This window comes from Rousettus aegyptiacus, unplaced genomic scaffold (genome assembly GCF_014176215.1).
Source record: "Rousettus aegyptiacus isolate mRouAeg1 unplaced genomic scaffold, mRouAeg1.p scaffold_m13_p_6, whole genome shotgun sequence".
In the NCBI taxonomy this organism is placed as follows: domain Eukaryota; kingdom Metazoa; phylum Chordata; class Mammalia; order Chiroptera; family Pteropodidae; genus Rousettus; species Rousettus aegyptiacus.
This window is the reverse complement of record NW_023416309.1, coordinates 23,030,737-23,046,822: the sequence shown is the minus strand read 5'-3', so window position 1 is coordinate 23,046,822 and position 16,086 is coordinate 23,030,737. Positions and strand designations below refer to the sequence as shown.

Genomic DNA, 16,086 nt, shown 5'->3' with positions numbered 1-16,086 from the left:
TAACTATAGGAAAATAACTTGTAGTATGCCAAACAGATGTGACGTGTGGTCAGATGTGGGAGTGTTCTTTTGCTCAATTCAAATTTCTAATGTAGCATATAAAGGAATTTTGTCTTTAGGAATATATAATTACTATTTCAAAGTTTTAAAACATGGATATAATCACCAAAGTATCAGGATCTGCATGTTTCGATTCTTAAAAATGGCAAGATTTTATACTAAGTTCTAGGGATCATTTATAAGCTGAGGTTCCTGCTGCAGATGAAACCTATTGAACTCACTTTGAGGAACTGCAGAAAGCAGGAGAGGTGTGTACAAGCAAAGGATTGGCAAATGTGGATCCGATTTTTAAAATGGGGAGGGAGGCAGTTTCTCAAAACCTACATATCAGTGAGTTTCAAATCAACCATGGTAAGGTTCACAACTGAGCTCCAAATGATTCACCAAGGAACAGATCATGTAGATGACCATCATTTTCTTCTCCAAAAGGGTTACCAGGCCAACCAATGGGGATAATTAATATATCTGGACTTCTACAGGATATTTGTTAAGGCATGACATAGTATCCTAACGGCTATGGTAAAGAAATATGAGCTAGAAATCAAGGATGCTGGCAAGTTGTTGCATGGCCACACCCAGAGGATAGCAATGAATGATCAATGGTTGTGTGGAAGGACATTTCTAATGGCGATGCTTTGGTTCTGTTATTGTCAGTATTTAAAAAGAAATCAGGCATTAGAATAAATAGAAAGTATCTAGTCAGATTTACTAATGACACAAGTTAAGATTTCACTTAGTGAATAAGTAAGATGACAGAATTAGAATACACTCCCATTCCAAACTGAAACAATAATTAAGTTGGTAGGATAGAACACATTTAATGAGGTAGCATTAATGGAAATAAATGTGAAGTCTATGGAGGTCTAAAACAAAATGATAAAATCCTAACTACACAGATAAAAGATTCAGTACATTTGACTTGGCTTAAGGATTTAAGAAGCACTTAGGAGTTTTAAGTGTCACTGATGCAGTTGCCACAAAAACAATTCAGTGTTGAGAGAAAGATGGTGTTTGGAATAAAGCTATTGCTAATTGTGTTTTATCCTGTGCAGTTCAGATTATATTCCAAGTTTGTAAAATGTTAAAATATCATGTCATGTTCAAAGGAAAGTGGCTAGAGCATTGAAGGAAGGAAAGCAGAGAGAATGAGGAAGCATTGGAAAGAGCTTGTCAGTATTGAAGTGAAGGTCAACATTTCATTAGTTCAAATGTTCACATCTAGGACCAATAAGTGGAGTTTCCAGAGAGACACATTATAGTTTGATTTAAGGACTCCCTATCAACAAGAACAGTCTGATGTTGGGAGGTTCAGAGATTCCTATCATCAGCTGAGTTTCAGTATCACTTCAGCCATCAGAAGAATGTAGAATCGTTATTCATGACCTTTTAAAGTCCCTTTCAACCTTGAGAATCTTTAGTTCTAGAGTTGCTTGCTAATTATTTATTGTACAATGACATTGACTTACTTTTTTTGTTGTTGTTGTTACTTATAGGCTATGCTTTTAGGAATTGTGGAAATGGAGCAATAGCGACCTTATAATCCCTCCCCTATCCCAACGTGAAAGCTCTATAGAGCAGAATACAGCACTTTATATTTACCCATCTCTGTTCTGACGTCATCATGAAAAGCAAAGGCAAACTGGGGCAGCTGCTTAGTTGATACATACAAGGCCAACAGGCAAAACTATCATCTGGAAACTGTGTTTCCAGTGTAGTCTCCAATTCTGTCTGGTAGAAGGATCATTCAGTGCTGTGGATGAAGCTTGGAATGGATGCTGTCATTTAACAAATGCCATTATGATCAGCGATCATTTCCTATAATAGTCAATATCAACCTTTCAGTGCTATAATAAAAAAATAGGTGGTTGTTGTAGACAGTTCTAATTATTCTATTGCATAAAAAATGCTTCCCGGTTCTGAACAGTGGGGCTTAGGTGATGTGGATGATAGTCACAGTTTATATTTGGCACAACAAATCCTACCCCTTTAGATCTATAAACCCATTATTTCAACCATAACACATTTAAGAGACAAGGGGTATTAATAATGATATGTTTTTCTTTGTAGTGCCTTATAGCAAATATTTGCTGACCAATACAATTCAGATCTGTATTGAATATTAATACTATATTCCATGGTTCTTGGTAATTTTCTTAAGTTTAATGGTATACATTTACCTAAGGAAATAATAAATTTTTGATTAAAATAGTTCACTATGAAACTTCAGAATCATTTTTGACCCTAGCATAATTCCTTTTGCACTTACAGTACACACAATAAAAAAGCTACCAAACAACATGAGTCAAATATTTTCTAACAATACTAAGCTCAGAAAAGAGCTTACATAGCATTTTTTTCTGCTTGCTTTACATTTATATTTGTGTCATAATACAAATAGGTCTTTTACAGTCCAAGATTAATGCTATGGTTTTCTTTGTGCATTCTGTATCATCCAAACTGCAGTTGGGCTAGACAACAACAACAAATAATCAACTGAATGATGAACTACTCAATGTAAAAATATTCATGGATGCTTAAACTCAATATCAGAAAAAATATTCCAGAATATATGAGTAATTCACTATTTTTATTTTGGTAAAACTTCAGAGAACTATTGGGATGATTCAACATAAATTATATATGTAAAGCTCTGCCAGAGATTAGCTCAAGGTAGGTAGCTAGTTTTTATGGAACACTGTTATCATCCATCATTAGTAATAATAATGTAATTAATAACAATATTAGCATTCAAATCTAGAGTCAAACAGATCACCTGTTTGATATAGGAGAGTTCTGTTTTTCACTTTTTATCTCAAGTTTTCCACTGGTTCAAAAATAACTGACTGAAAAGTAATGAAAACTAATAACCTAATTGCTGTGACTCCAAATATCATCATTGGATTAGCACACAAAATCAGCAGTGGTGGATTAAATGGCAAGCTCAGGAACTGCTTAATCTAACTACTGCTAATCTTCATCAAACAGCCTTGTCAGATGTAATTTGCTCTATGGCAGCCCTATGCAGAAGGTAGCTTCATTTGGAAGTAGAATGTCCAATGATGTTAACAAAAACAATCATGGTATAGAAAGCAAGAATGAGTTTAGGTTTCAAAAAGTAGAGATCATGAATCCTTGAACAACAGCTGTAGGAGTAAATGTTTTTAATGCAAAGCAACAAAGGCAAAAGTCAAGAAATCAATTGCATATCATTATATATAGTTTATCTGCTAATTTTTCTTTTATGATTTTCTTTGGATTTAATGATTCAATGTGGGCTGTTTCAAATGTAAATATAAGCAATTGTCAAGAAATTACTTCCAAGAAAACAAGCAGAATCGTTCCTCTATTAAAAGGTTTTCATTGTTAAACACTCTCATATTTTAGGGCAGATAGGATTTTAGTGTTCGCAGAAAATGAAATGCTGGAAGCTAAGATTTTCACAGAATCACAGGGCTGGGGCACTATTGAAAGGTCATTTTGTTCATCTTCCTGTTTCTATTCAAAATAGCATCCAAGAGAAAACTATTCATCCTTTTCTTGAAAATTTTCAGCATAAACTGCATTTGAGCCTTATCTGAGCTAGCCCTCTTTCTTTCTTTCTTTTTAAATGAGTACTTCATTTCTGAAGGAATTTTGAAAAAAAAATATTTGGGGATTATATCACAGAAACATTGGAGCTGCAATGAAGAGGGGAACAATTTTGGGTTTTATATTCAAACAACTCCGATCGATACCTGCAAACATGTAGGGAACATTAAACAGTAGCCTGGAAGAAATTCGGAGGCATGGGAGAATAGGGAAAAGAATATAGATTCAAACCAAGCATTAAAAGAATGACAAATCAAATTCGGAGGCATGGGAGAATAGGGAAAAGAATATAGATTCAAACCAAGCATTAAAAGAATGACAAATCAAAAATAAGGAAAATAGTTTAATATTACATTACTTGGCAAAGGAGAAGATATGAGACATTTTGGTTGAGACTTGAATTAGATATTGAAAGAATTTATTAAAAGTGAGAAGGTATGCTAAATGCTGAAATGAATTCCTGTTTAGGTTATACGATGTCAGTCTTCAGTAATAATTTTTTCTTAAAAGGTTCTAATGTTTTAACTAGTTTAGACAAATAGTTTATTGGAAGATGGAAGGATGACCTCATTAATGCCATTTGATACCTATAATTCTTTAAGATGAAAAAATAATCTCCAGGATTTTTTAAATGGTGATGTTTCAAAATCGTGATAACCTAATGAAATCTTCTCTTTGAAGGTGATATTTGCTACTGGTCTAGGGACCTGTCTTCTTGGGCCAGGATCTTCTTACTCTCTCAGGGATAGAAAGGCACTGCCCATATTTGCCCCTTTGAATTTCCTTTTTCTGTACCATCTTCTGATGGCAAGAATGCTTAATTGTAAGAATTTTTACTTCTAAGAGTTTTAAAGTTACATATAGCCAAAAAGCTGAAATTTTAAGCCGAAGTATTTTTTATTAGTTAACATGGAAATGCTAGGTAACTATGTAAATGCTCTACTGACTATTTGGAAGCAAGACTAAGTTTTAGCAACTTCTCCATATGCAATTCTTAAAGATCAGGAGCATTCGATTTTATATAAGTTCTTCTTTTGAGAAAGAATATAATATTTTTATTTAGCATTAACATTATGTTTCAGTTTTTTTAATATAAGAATTTTCCCTTCGGATGTTTATTTTTTGTTTTTGTTTTTGTTTTTGCAAAAGCTAACAGAATTACATAAAAAGTGACAATCAATGAAAACAGAAATATCATAATAATAGATTCTGGGATTATAAGACTGAGAACCTGGGAATCAAGCGCAGTTGAAGATTAACAATAATGGGATACTCAACTTTTATCTCATGTTCTGTGAGGGGTGGTGGAAAATGAGGAAGTGTAAAGGAGTCGTATCTGGTTCTCTGCCCATTTAGTTCAATGTTATACCAGAGTGATATAAATCCACAGTTTTCCTGTAAGGCTATGTAAGGACATCAGGAGAAAATGATATATGCAATTTAGAAGCTGCAGTATGGGGCAAATAAATATAAATGGGAATGATAAATGCTGTCAAAAAAGTCTTAGACTGGGAAAAGCTTTGGGATATTCAATATTGGAACACTGGCATAAAAGGAAAGTGTTTCATTTGGATATTTTATTAGTTGGAAGCATTTTTTAAAGGATGAAATTTCTATGCTTCATATATTTAATTTATACTCTAATATTTGAAATATTTCTTTCCATTATAATATTTTTTCTATTTTTATAACAGAGTAAGATGTCTAAAATCTCCCAATTTACATTTAAGGTATATAGACACATATCCGTTACTACCTTCAGTATGTGAAAATAATCCACAGTGTCCATTTAAGGGTCAAGCATACATAACTCTGAGTTAGAAAACTGCACACTGAAGTGCTGATTCCTTTTATAACTGATCTCTAAGTGAGAAACCTTAGGAGAATATTTCAATGATATTCCTCTGCTACTTGTTTTAAAAAATTCATTTTTAAAACTTCTACATCCTGATTAAGTAGATACTGTACAATAGGTCCAGTAGCAATCACACAAATTAAAAATATTACTTCATAATATAGTGTATTATTGGTAGATCTAATGTAATGGAGTTTATACTTCAGTGTGTACAACATTTTTAATAAAATCATTTTCATAAAATTCTTGTCATAACACATCCTTGATCTTTAAGTACTTTCCTGGTTTAAAAATACATTTTAATTTTGAAGGAACCAATTTCTAGATTCAGGAAGAGTTTAAATACCTACCATACACAATGTGTTTTAAGTCATCTGCGTTTGACAATTAACATGTCAATATTTAGACTTTTATCAAAAACTTCCGCATGTGAAATTAGGTCAGAAACTCTCTGCACTGAATTTTTTAAAATCATAATTTTATTGGCTAAATTTAAGAGTCTCGAGATCAATAAATGAAAGAGAATTATATATAAAAAATTAACATTAAAAGCAAGCACATTTCTAATTAATTAAAAAATTTGACTTATAAAATAACTGAACTTTTTGGTGCTTTATCCTCTAAATTATAAGATTAGAGTAGTAAAATAATATTAGAGGGGTATTAGGAGTATTTCGAGAACCTTGGACTTAAGTGTCACACACATCCAGATAAGCAGTTTTACTTAAGCTCAATAGAGTGCAATATGGAGAAATCATGCAAATGATAGTATTGCAGGGGACATTGCTCTTTATTAAACCTTAATATATCATTTATGTGTGGTTAGTTAACTTCTCCATACAAGCAGCTACACTGTCTTACTAATGTAAAAATCTGATAAAGAAAACAAAAGGATTAAATGAAAGCAGAAGAAGAAAGAAGGAAGCAAGCAAGATAGAAGCCCCATAATCACAAGTTTTCCTGCAGGCAGATGTAAATGATCACATTTGTTTACCCTTACCCTCTAGCCAAATGTAATTATAAACCTTTTGGTTCTTTATTGTACAATAAGATTTTTCGACTCTGAAAATCTCAACACATCTTTTTTTGTGTCACGGGATGGGTGCCATGTGGTCATTTAATAGAAGGACCATTTCTTACCCACACAAACCAGTTGGGGGTGGGGTAGGGTGGAGAAAGAGAGATGGTTGATTTAAATACCCTAACTCAGAATTTACTGTGATTTAAAATCTCTGACTTAATGCTGCATTAACTACTGGTGGCTGCTTTACTGCCCTTAAAACATGCATATATAATTGGATACTGTAATGCTTTGCAGGTAAAATAAATACCAACTCACACTAAAATAAATACTCTGCATGATGAAGTTCATATAGACATAAATTAATCATTTACTAGTTAACCAATATGCACAAGAAAGAAATAGATCACTTATTAAAGGTTGCCTCATCTATAACATGGGAAAAATAAAATGCTGATATATTTTACTGTGTTGCTATGAGGGAAAATATATAAAATTATTGCTAACAGTTTATAAACCATAAAATGCAATATGAACATTAAATTAATAATATTTGTACTAATTCAAATTCAACACCCTTTGCATTAAATATATCTTTTGCCTATTGAAGTTTATACAAAACCAAGCTGAGGCTTTTAATTTAATTTTAATGGTGTCTTCAGAATTCTCCAAAGCATCACAGAAGTTATTGCTTATGTCAAAAACTTTTCAGTGGCTCACTCCCACCATTTCTAAGACAAAGTTCTTGGCTGCTTATCCCCAACCCCATTTTAAGTCTTCTCCCAAAGGGCTTTGTATCTGTCTTTCACTTGTATAGACATAGTAGTTATGAAGGGAACATGAGTTTGAAAATTTTAATCAGAAGTTATTAACATGCTCTGTGCTTTGGTTTATTCTAATTTATAGATCAAAATAGGGAAATAACGTTAAATTGGGTGGAGGGGAGGAGGCATGCATTGAGTCTCTGCATCATGCATCAAACTGATCTGCAGGGTAAATCTTCTGTGTTGCGACAAAAGCATGGCCTGAAGCAGCACAGTCTCAAAGCCATCATGCTGCTCAGAATGTTACAGGCTTAGAGATAAATCAAGCTTTTGTTTCTCAGCTCAGGTTCAGAAACGTCATTCAAGGGCACAAGGGAGAAATAAGCAACCTAGAACATAGTTTCTTTATTTTTTTTCTACTACAACTTTTTTTTAAAGTGGAGTCTTATTATTTAGAAGACCAACTTGTACAAAACCTGTAATCCACTCAGCACATTTTTAACATTGTTCCTTTGACTCTCAGTGATAAAACACACGAGATGTTTCTACTCACTTCCTTTTATAGGGGCCATTAATACAGAAATACCTCCTGATCTTCCACTATGAAATGATAAATTACTGACTGGAGATGTCTGAAATATTGCCAATCTCTCCTATGTATCATGTGTCACCAGCAATAATAAACAGTGACTAATCTTTGGTCATGAACTATATTTATGGCTTTCTTGTCATCAGGAGGTAGGTATTTTCTTAAATCAGGTTTAAGGCTCTAATGTTTACACTAGGAACATGTGTGCTAGAAAAATTATACCTAGGCCCAAAGGAAAATAATCCTCTAGTTTTTTCCTTTTAATTATTTATAGAGCTTGGCATTTTCATCTGTATCAATCTGTCTTTTTTTTTTTTTTTTGCATCAGATTCACCCAGGAGTGCTTTGATCAGGAATCTAATTTATCTCAGTCAATTCACCATTTTGGTGATAATAGTCTCCTTGTCCAAAAGGAAAAGTAATAGAGAAAGGAATATGGCTAAAATGCAAACTTATCCTAGTTAAAGCTTGTCAGTGATTAAAAATAAACACAGTGAAATTGTTTCATCTATCTCCTAAATTCACCTGGGGATGGGGAATCAAAGTTTTCCTAAAGAAACTATAAAGACAGAACACCAGAAGGTAAAAGTAATGGAAGGTAAATTAAGGCTTTGAGGGAAATGAAATGGGGTCAGTAAGGGTATAATTCTACGTAATTCAATTTAGTTTAACTAATGTCTATCAGGTATCTGCCAGATACCAGACATTGGAATAGATACTTGAGATACACTAAGTCAAAACTAATGAAAATCGCTGCCATCTTGGAGCTTACATTTTAGTGGAGGGAGATAGACAAAAAATAAATGAGTAAATTATATAGTTTACTAGAGAGCTGCAGGTATCATAGAAATAAATCAGGGAAGGAAAATAGGAATTGTGGGAAAGGATTGCATTTTTAGAAGGGTGGTCAGTGAAGATCTTATTTAGAAGTTGACATTTGAACAAAGACTTGAAGGAAATGAGAGAGCAAGTCATGTGGCTTCCTGGGGAAGAGTGTCCCAAATAGGAAATAGGAAGTACAAAGGCCCTGAGGCAGGAATGTGCCTGGTGTGCTAGTGGAATTGTAAGGAAGTTAGAGTGATCGGAGTGAAGTGAATGTGGGGTGTGGGTAGAAGGACATAATGATGGTCATGGTGGGCTGAACTATATATGGCCTTGAGGACCATTGTTAGACTATAGCTTTTACTCTGATTGAAACAAGGAGCCAATGGAGGATTTTGAGTCAAGGAGCAAACTGATTTGACTTATACTTTATTGAAAATAGACTGGAGGGAAAAGGGTAGAAGAAAGGAGATAAATTAATCAAAATGAAAAGTTCGACTCTCCTCTCTGCATAAGTTTAATAAGTAAGAGACAGAAATTAATGAGAGACATAGTTCAATAAAATTATATGTAAACATAATGAAGTTGTAACTACACAAAGCTAAAACTGGTTGGAAGAGAGAGCTCAATAAAACACTTTCATTTACACAGCAGCAAATGGCATGTTTGAAAACAGTTTAAACTAAGGTCATGAAAAACCAATGATTAAAAAAATAACTTAAGGTTTGGGAACTTCGAATATCTATAGCTAAGAAATAGCTGAAAAATCTTCCTTCTTTACATGACCTGGGTTGTGGAATTAAACAAGTGCCTGTTCCGATTTTGAGGTGGTTTCTTCAGGTGTCTTTCAGTTCTTTGCTTCTCAGGAGTTGGAAGTTGGGGAAACCTGAGTTAAGAAGAAAGTAAACCACCAAGAAAAGTGAAGGGAGCCAAAGCTTGGATTAATCATAAATGGTTTTATTGTCAAATTAAAAATTTTAAATGATAGGAAGATAAAAAAAATAGTTGGGTTTTCAGGGAGCAAAGAAAATGGAAAAATAAAAATACTGACAAAAGATGAATTTAGCCTACAGTCAGCCTTTCTGGTACTCAGAATTATTAGGTTATGAAATAGAGCTCTTTCCATGTCTCCTGGGCCATTTAGGTTTAGAACAAATTGGACTTGAAAAAGTGTCAAAATTCACAGTAGGAGTGCCCTCTCAGAGCACCATTTCTCTCTCTGAAGTAGGTTACTACATTTACCAAGGGAAATTTCTATCGAATTATAATTAGGTGGCTAATTAAAAAATGGATTATCAACTATATTAAAATATGCCAGAAAGAGGTGCACATCATTCATTCTTTAATTTAGGAAATCCACCTTTTCCTTTTAAAAAAAATTCTCACTGGGAAATTCCATGTATAATATGTACACTTTCTTTTTTCCTTTTAAATCAATTTTATTGAGGTGAGTTTAGGATTTTTGTTGTTGTTGAGGTAATGGATGTAATTTGAGCTTCCTCGGCTAGTAAAAATACCCACACATCATAGTTATTCCATACAGTGAGAACTCATGGTCATGGTAAGGCAAGGTCCCCAGAAGAAATAATGCTAATAATGAAAATAATAACTGCTGCCATTTATTCACTGCCAGTATATGTGAAATACTGTATGTCTTATTTAATTCTTTTAATAACTCTATGAAGTAATTTAATGCCTATTAAACAGATGAGGAAACTGAGTTTAGAGAAGTCAGACAAATTATTCAAGGTCACACAGCTGGAAGGTTATAAAGCTGAAATTCAAACTCAGGGCTGTTTGATCTCAAAAATTTAAAACTATATTGTTGCATTGAACTAGTTTTGAAATTGATGATATTCATAAACAATCAGAATTTTATATTAGCCAGACAATATTTCCTAGCTATGTGTCCAAATATTAGTTTATTTTATAAAGTAAATTATCAGGATACTCCTGAGCCATTACTAACAGTAGAAGTTAAAAAGCAACTGTCACCTGGTACTATAAATTATTTTTTTATTCGTCTTTTCCTATATTCTTCTCATTTTGAAGAAGGTACAAATGAAATGAAAGGCCACGAACTTTGGTACAATCCTATCTCTCAGCCTGCTAGGCTAGTCAGGTATTAAGTGGGTCAGTCTACTCTTGAAGGCACTTAAAAATTGTCTGCCCCAAGAAGATGACTTACCAGATAGGCATGATTGACTACACTGGGATGGGCTTACTGAATTGCTTTATAGTACCCAGTTCCAATACTACGCAGGTGATTGGGAGATCCTTTTCAAATAATGACAACAATAACAATATAGTTACACTAATATTTTTTTGAGAGCCTACTGTGTATCAGACACTGTACTCATTACATATATTACTTGTTTTTACTCCAGGGTTTCTTAATCTTGGTACTATAGAATTTACTGGGCCAGAAGACTCTTTGTTGTGGGGAGCTATTCTGCGCATTTTAGGATTAGCAACATTCCTGGCCTCAATCCCCAGATGCCAGTTGCACACCCACCACCTCCAGTTGTGACAGCCCAAACTATCTGCAGACATTACCAAATATCTCTTGGTGGGGGAAATCACCCCCAGTAGAGAACTTCTGAGAATTGTTTTTCAACAATGAGGAAACTGTGGCTCCAGGCAGTTTAAGTAAAATGCCTATAGTGTCATAGTAAATTACAAAGGTGGAATGTGCATTGGTTGCCTGCCTCTTGAATGCTGTAATTCTGTGGTTGAAGCTTACATGTGAAGATCTACCCTCTTTCCCACCCTCTTCACTATGATGTCTCATTACAGGGGTGGAGCAGTGGGAAGGAAGAGGGGGTTCACATGATGTAGTACATGGAACTTTTATTGTATTATGGTCTTCTATTCGACAGATTAATTCTATTTTAATTGGAATTCTGGAAACTAATGAAAAAAAATTAGGAGTGTTAGATGGTCTATTCTCAGGGTTTTGAATCTGTTTGATTTAATTCTTACCTATTTGCATGCCATTATGGAGCAGTATTACATTGAGAATCTATATTACACTAAACACTAATATTTTATTCACTATTAAAAATTTATACCAATGGTAATACAAGTGTTTTATTCCTACTTTCTTTAAATGAGAAGAAATGCTTCCTTAGGGCAATTTTAGCTACAAAGAAAATGATAATCTTCTTAGACTATCGGTATTATAGTTTACATAGATCATTGCTTAAATGAATCAATAAGATTTAATTGACTGAAACTTGTTTATTCTATTATAAAGTATGAGTTTTTCAGCATATCAAAAGTTATTTTCCATTTTATACCTCTATCTTATGTAAAGATGACAACAAAAGTACATTATTATCCAATATTGTAAAAAGGACAAAATAACTGTGATATTTATCCCAATTTTAGGATATTTCTCCTCCTTTCCTCTCTATTACTTTCCTTCCTTCCTTTCCTTCCTCCCTCTTTCCTTCTCTCCCTCCCTCCTTCTTTCTTTCTTTTTATTTTCAGTTGGATACTCTATTTTCTTTTGATTCAGAGATAATCTTAGGCTAGAATTTGAGCCTAAATGTATCCGTATTTCATTTTGACTTCTTCGCAAAGAGGAGCTAATAAACTTAGATGACTAAACTAGATAAACATCTAATAACCACCTAGAAATAGTTCAGTTTGAAATGATTTCAAAACTGGATTTCAGATCTCCTTTCCAAATTGTGTCCCTGTGTGCCTTTCCCAGCATCTGGCCTTGCTATGCTTTTTGATTTTATATTCTGGGCTCACTGCATGGATCCTGTGACTCTTTCTGGCCTCTCCCTCCATCTAGCCTGTTCCTCTGCTTCTTCTCCCTTAATTTCAGTAGCTTTTTCAAGCTTTGAAAGATTTCCATAGTTTGGGTCTAATGAAGGCATCTATAGTTTTTATCACTTAGTTGCTTTAAATCCCAACTTGCTAAATATTTGAAAACTATATTAATATTTCAAAAAATATTAGTATACCTTTTATAACATCGCTAACTTTGTTATTACACTGTGTTCCTCAGTATTAGAAACATTTTGCTCTATATTTTAGAGATCTCCCTTTTGGGTTGGCCAGATTAATCAGTTAATATGCACATTACCTTGAAAAAGCTACTCTTTGGGAAAGGTTGCTTTAAATTCTAAAGGCATTACTAGAAGTTAAAAACAGCCATGTAAAATCAAAGCAAAGAAAACAAAATTGTTGAATAAATTAAACTAACTAAAAATTAGAAATTGGAGGTAGTGTTCAGCATAGTAATCACTACTATAGATAGGAAAATTTAAACTAAAAAAATAACATTTAATGGGTTGACTTTCCTAAAATATTTATTGGATTTAGTTAATAAGCATTTTTTGAATATGGCTATTCTAACAGTTCCTTTAAAAATGAAAGACCAGTGCCTTAATGAGAGGTATTATTACATGAACATATTTGAATCTGGCTTATGAAAAATAAGACTTGAGAATTTAAAATGTGTGCATAAAATGCAAATGAATTTAATTAACTGAAAAACCCATAAGACAGAACTTCTTCAAATAAGCAATTACTTTGGAGACTAATAGTGTAAATAGGATCCTGATTCATTAGCACAAATACCCATATGAGAAAAGAATCAGCAAATTCTATCCTTTAAGTTATTTATGCACACATGGTAATATCATTAATTTAAGGCTTCAGTAAATTTAAAATCTTTTGATAATTTGTTCACGAGCTAGGCTGACATTTACCTTTGCTTTGCAAACATTTATTTATAGGTAGATAATATATGATGTTTTAAACATTTATTTTCAATCTTATGTACACTTTTTAGATGCAGAATAAACTATTTTCAATGAACCTCAGGCACTATACAAGCTCCTACATACATCCAATCTATATGCTAATAACAAAATGTTCATATGATTTATTATAACAAGTTTCCTTAAGGATTTCTACTTTGTAATGTTTTGTTGAAGTTACTATATGTAGTTTAAAGTAATAAAAGCCACATTTGTTTAAAAGTTATCTATAATTCAGCCTTCCCACAAATTCAGATATGCTTATCTTCCTAATTTGTTAGAATAAATGAAATTTTATAATATTCACAGGTATACATATAGGGAGAATTCTTCTTTTTAAATATGCATTAAAATTACTATAAAGAAAAATAAAATACAATGAAGAGTGAAAATAATAAATGTTTTACCTAAGGACAAAAGAGAGTGAGCTGTCTCAAACGATTTTCAGTCCTTTAGGTACAATACACTGGTAGAAGAACTCACTAATGTGGTCCTTTCTTCAGAAGCCAATTTTACTCATCTGAGATGACTCAGTTCTAATCACTTGCAAAATGATAGTAAGTTTTTCCAATTAAACACAGTCAGTGCCCAGGCTAAAATGGGTGGATACTTCAAACTACAGCATCTGGGACAAAGAGAAATGTCACTTCATAGCAGTCTGGCATTTCAGAATCATCCTTGTATGTGGCCATGACTTTTAAGAGTCCACATGTCAATTTTCTGCACAAGATGCTACTGTGAAAAGTAATAAAGGGAAACTTAATTTAAAATGGAGTCAGGAGGCCAAAAAGGGGAGCCCTCACGTACCCCCAGTCCAAATCAGTTGCAGACCCCAACAGGAAGAATCGTCAATTTCAGACCTCCACAGAAAGAGACATATCTTGCAAGCCCATACTATTTACAACTCCAGCAGGAAGAAGGAAGATTTCATTTCTTGTCTAGCAGCTCACCCAATGACAAACTGTCACCACCTTGAACTCTTGACTTTGTTCCAGTGGTTTTTCATTCAAAACAATCTTCCTTTTTCTCTATAAAGTAACATTCCTCTCCTTTGCTTGTTGGACATGCCTGTAGTTTTTGCTGTAACATGCTTGTCATAAATTGCAATTCTCTGCTATTCCCAAATAAGTCTATTTTGCTGATAAAATAATGGGCTGTTTTATTGTTTTGGGACCACCTTACTCTAAAGAATTTTAAAAGTGTGTATAAAGTAGATAGAACAGTCATGTTATTTTAATTATCAAAACCCACATGTATGTCAAAATGACTCCAATTTTAAACCAGATAAAACATATTAAATTAGAACTTATAAAAACTACAACTGAACTAAAAAATAGAATATTCCCCTTTTTAATGAAACATTCTGAAGACCAATTTGGATATTATAAGTCATGCCATCTTCACACAGGAAACATTTTCATTTATTTTGTAAATATGAGAAAATTAGACGGAGGGAAACATCGATTCTGTTACCCAAATTAGTAGCTACTTACAGTACAGAGGAGAAAAAGAAGCTTCAATTCCATTTTCATAACTTAATCAAGAATATTTGATGTAAGAGGCCTCCTTCATGTGCTTCTTGATTGTTATAAAACCTGGGAAGGAGATAGAAGGATAGAATATTTCATCATCAAGAAGAAAGCTGTTCAAACAATACTAGTTTCTATTGTCAGTGATTATTTCTCATTTGAATGAGAGCTACCTCAGTTGACCATCTGCCATTTACCAATCAACCAGCTGCCCACAAAAGTTTGAACAAGAAGGGCTAAAATGACTACTGCCATTAAAAAAGAAGTCCTGGAGTTGAGTCCCACTCAGTATTTGTCTGAATGAACTTTAAGTCTTCAACTTCATTGAAAATGGGTTCCTCATTGAATTTCTGATCGAATTTCTTTATGAAGTAAGGCACTGACTATGATTCTATTCCAGTTGCTGCTTACTAATAACCTAAGTTATTCAATGGACTGTTCTGGTGATAAAATGAGATAATGTGTGCAAAGACATTTAGTTAACAGTAAAAGTATTTATGCCCTGTTTATCTTGAGGATTTTAGGTGGCTTCCAAAAGAAAAAATAACGAAATGTGAAAAAAAATAAGAAAATAGTATTGAGAGTAAAAAAGGAAATATATATGCTACTTATATTGGTCAAGAGTTGAAATGATTGAAGTTATAATTTGGATTTGAGTTTCTTGGAAATGTAGGCAAAGGGAAAGCATAATCTCTTCTATAACTCATTATTAGAAAGGAGAAAATATATCGCTTTCTCCAAAGAAACCAAGTATTTTATCTTTCTGATATGACATTTCTAGAAAAATATTTTCATGTAAAATACGACAGAGAAATTGAGATAAAATGAACTATTCTATTTAACAAGAATAGCACTGACTACCTATTATGAAAACTGAAGGGCAAAACAGTAATTTTGCTTAGAGGTAGTTATGATTGCTGTAAAACTTGTATTACTCCTAAAGACAAACCTGAAGCTTGAATTAGAGAAATCCTAAAAAGTCCTAAATATAAACCCACTTCCTCCCAATTAACAAAACATCTAGCTCTCTTCTCTTGTTGTACCTTTCTAATAAACGCTCAGGATCTTCTTAAGTCATGT

The 16,086-nt window shown here is 33.2% G+C and overlaps 1 protein-coding gene across 1 annotated transcript in view; it reads right to left on the bottom strand.

The window, feature by feature from the left end:
* Positions 1-16,086, bottom strand: part of RHOBTB1 (Rho related BTB domain containing 1) — a 109,189-nt gene that overhangs the window by 81,582 nt on the left and 11,521 nt on the right. Inside the window, exon 2 of the mRNA XM_016127631.2 lies at positions 14,971-15,072. The gene's annotated coding sequence lies outside the window, so the exon portion shown is untranslated. The remainder of the gene's footprint in view (positions 1-14,970; positions 15,073-16,086) is intronic.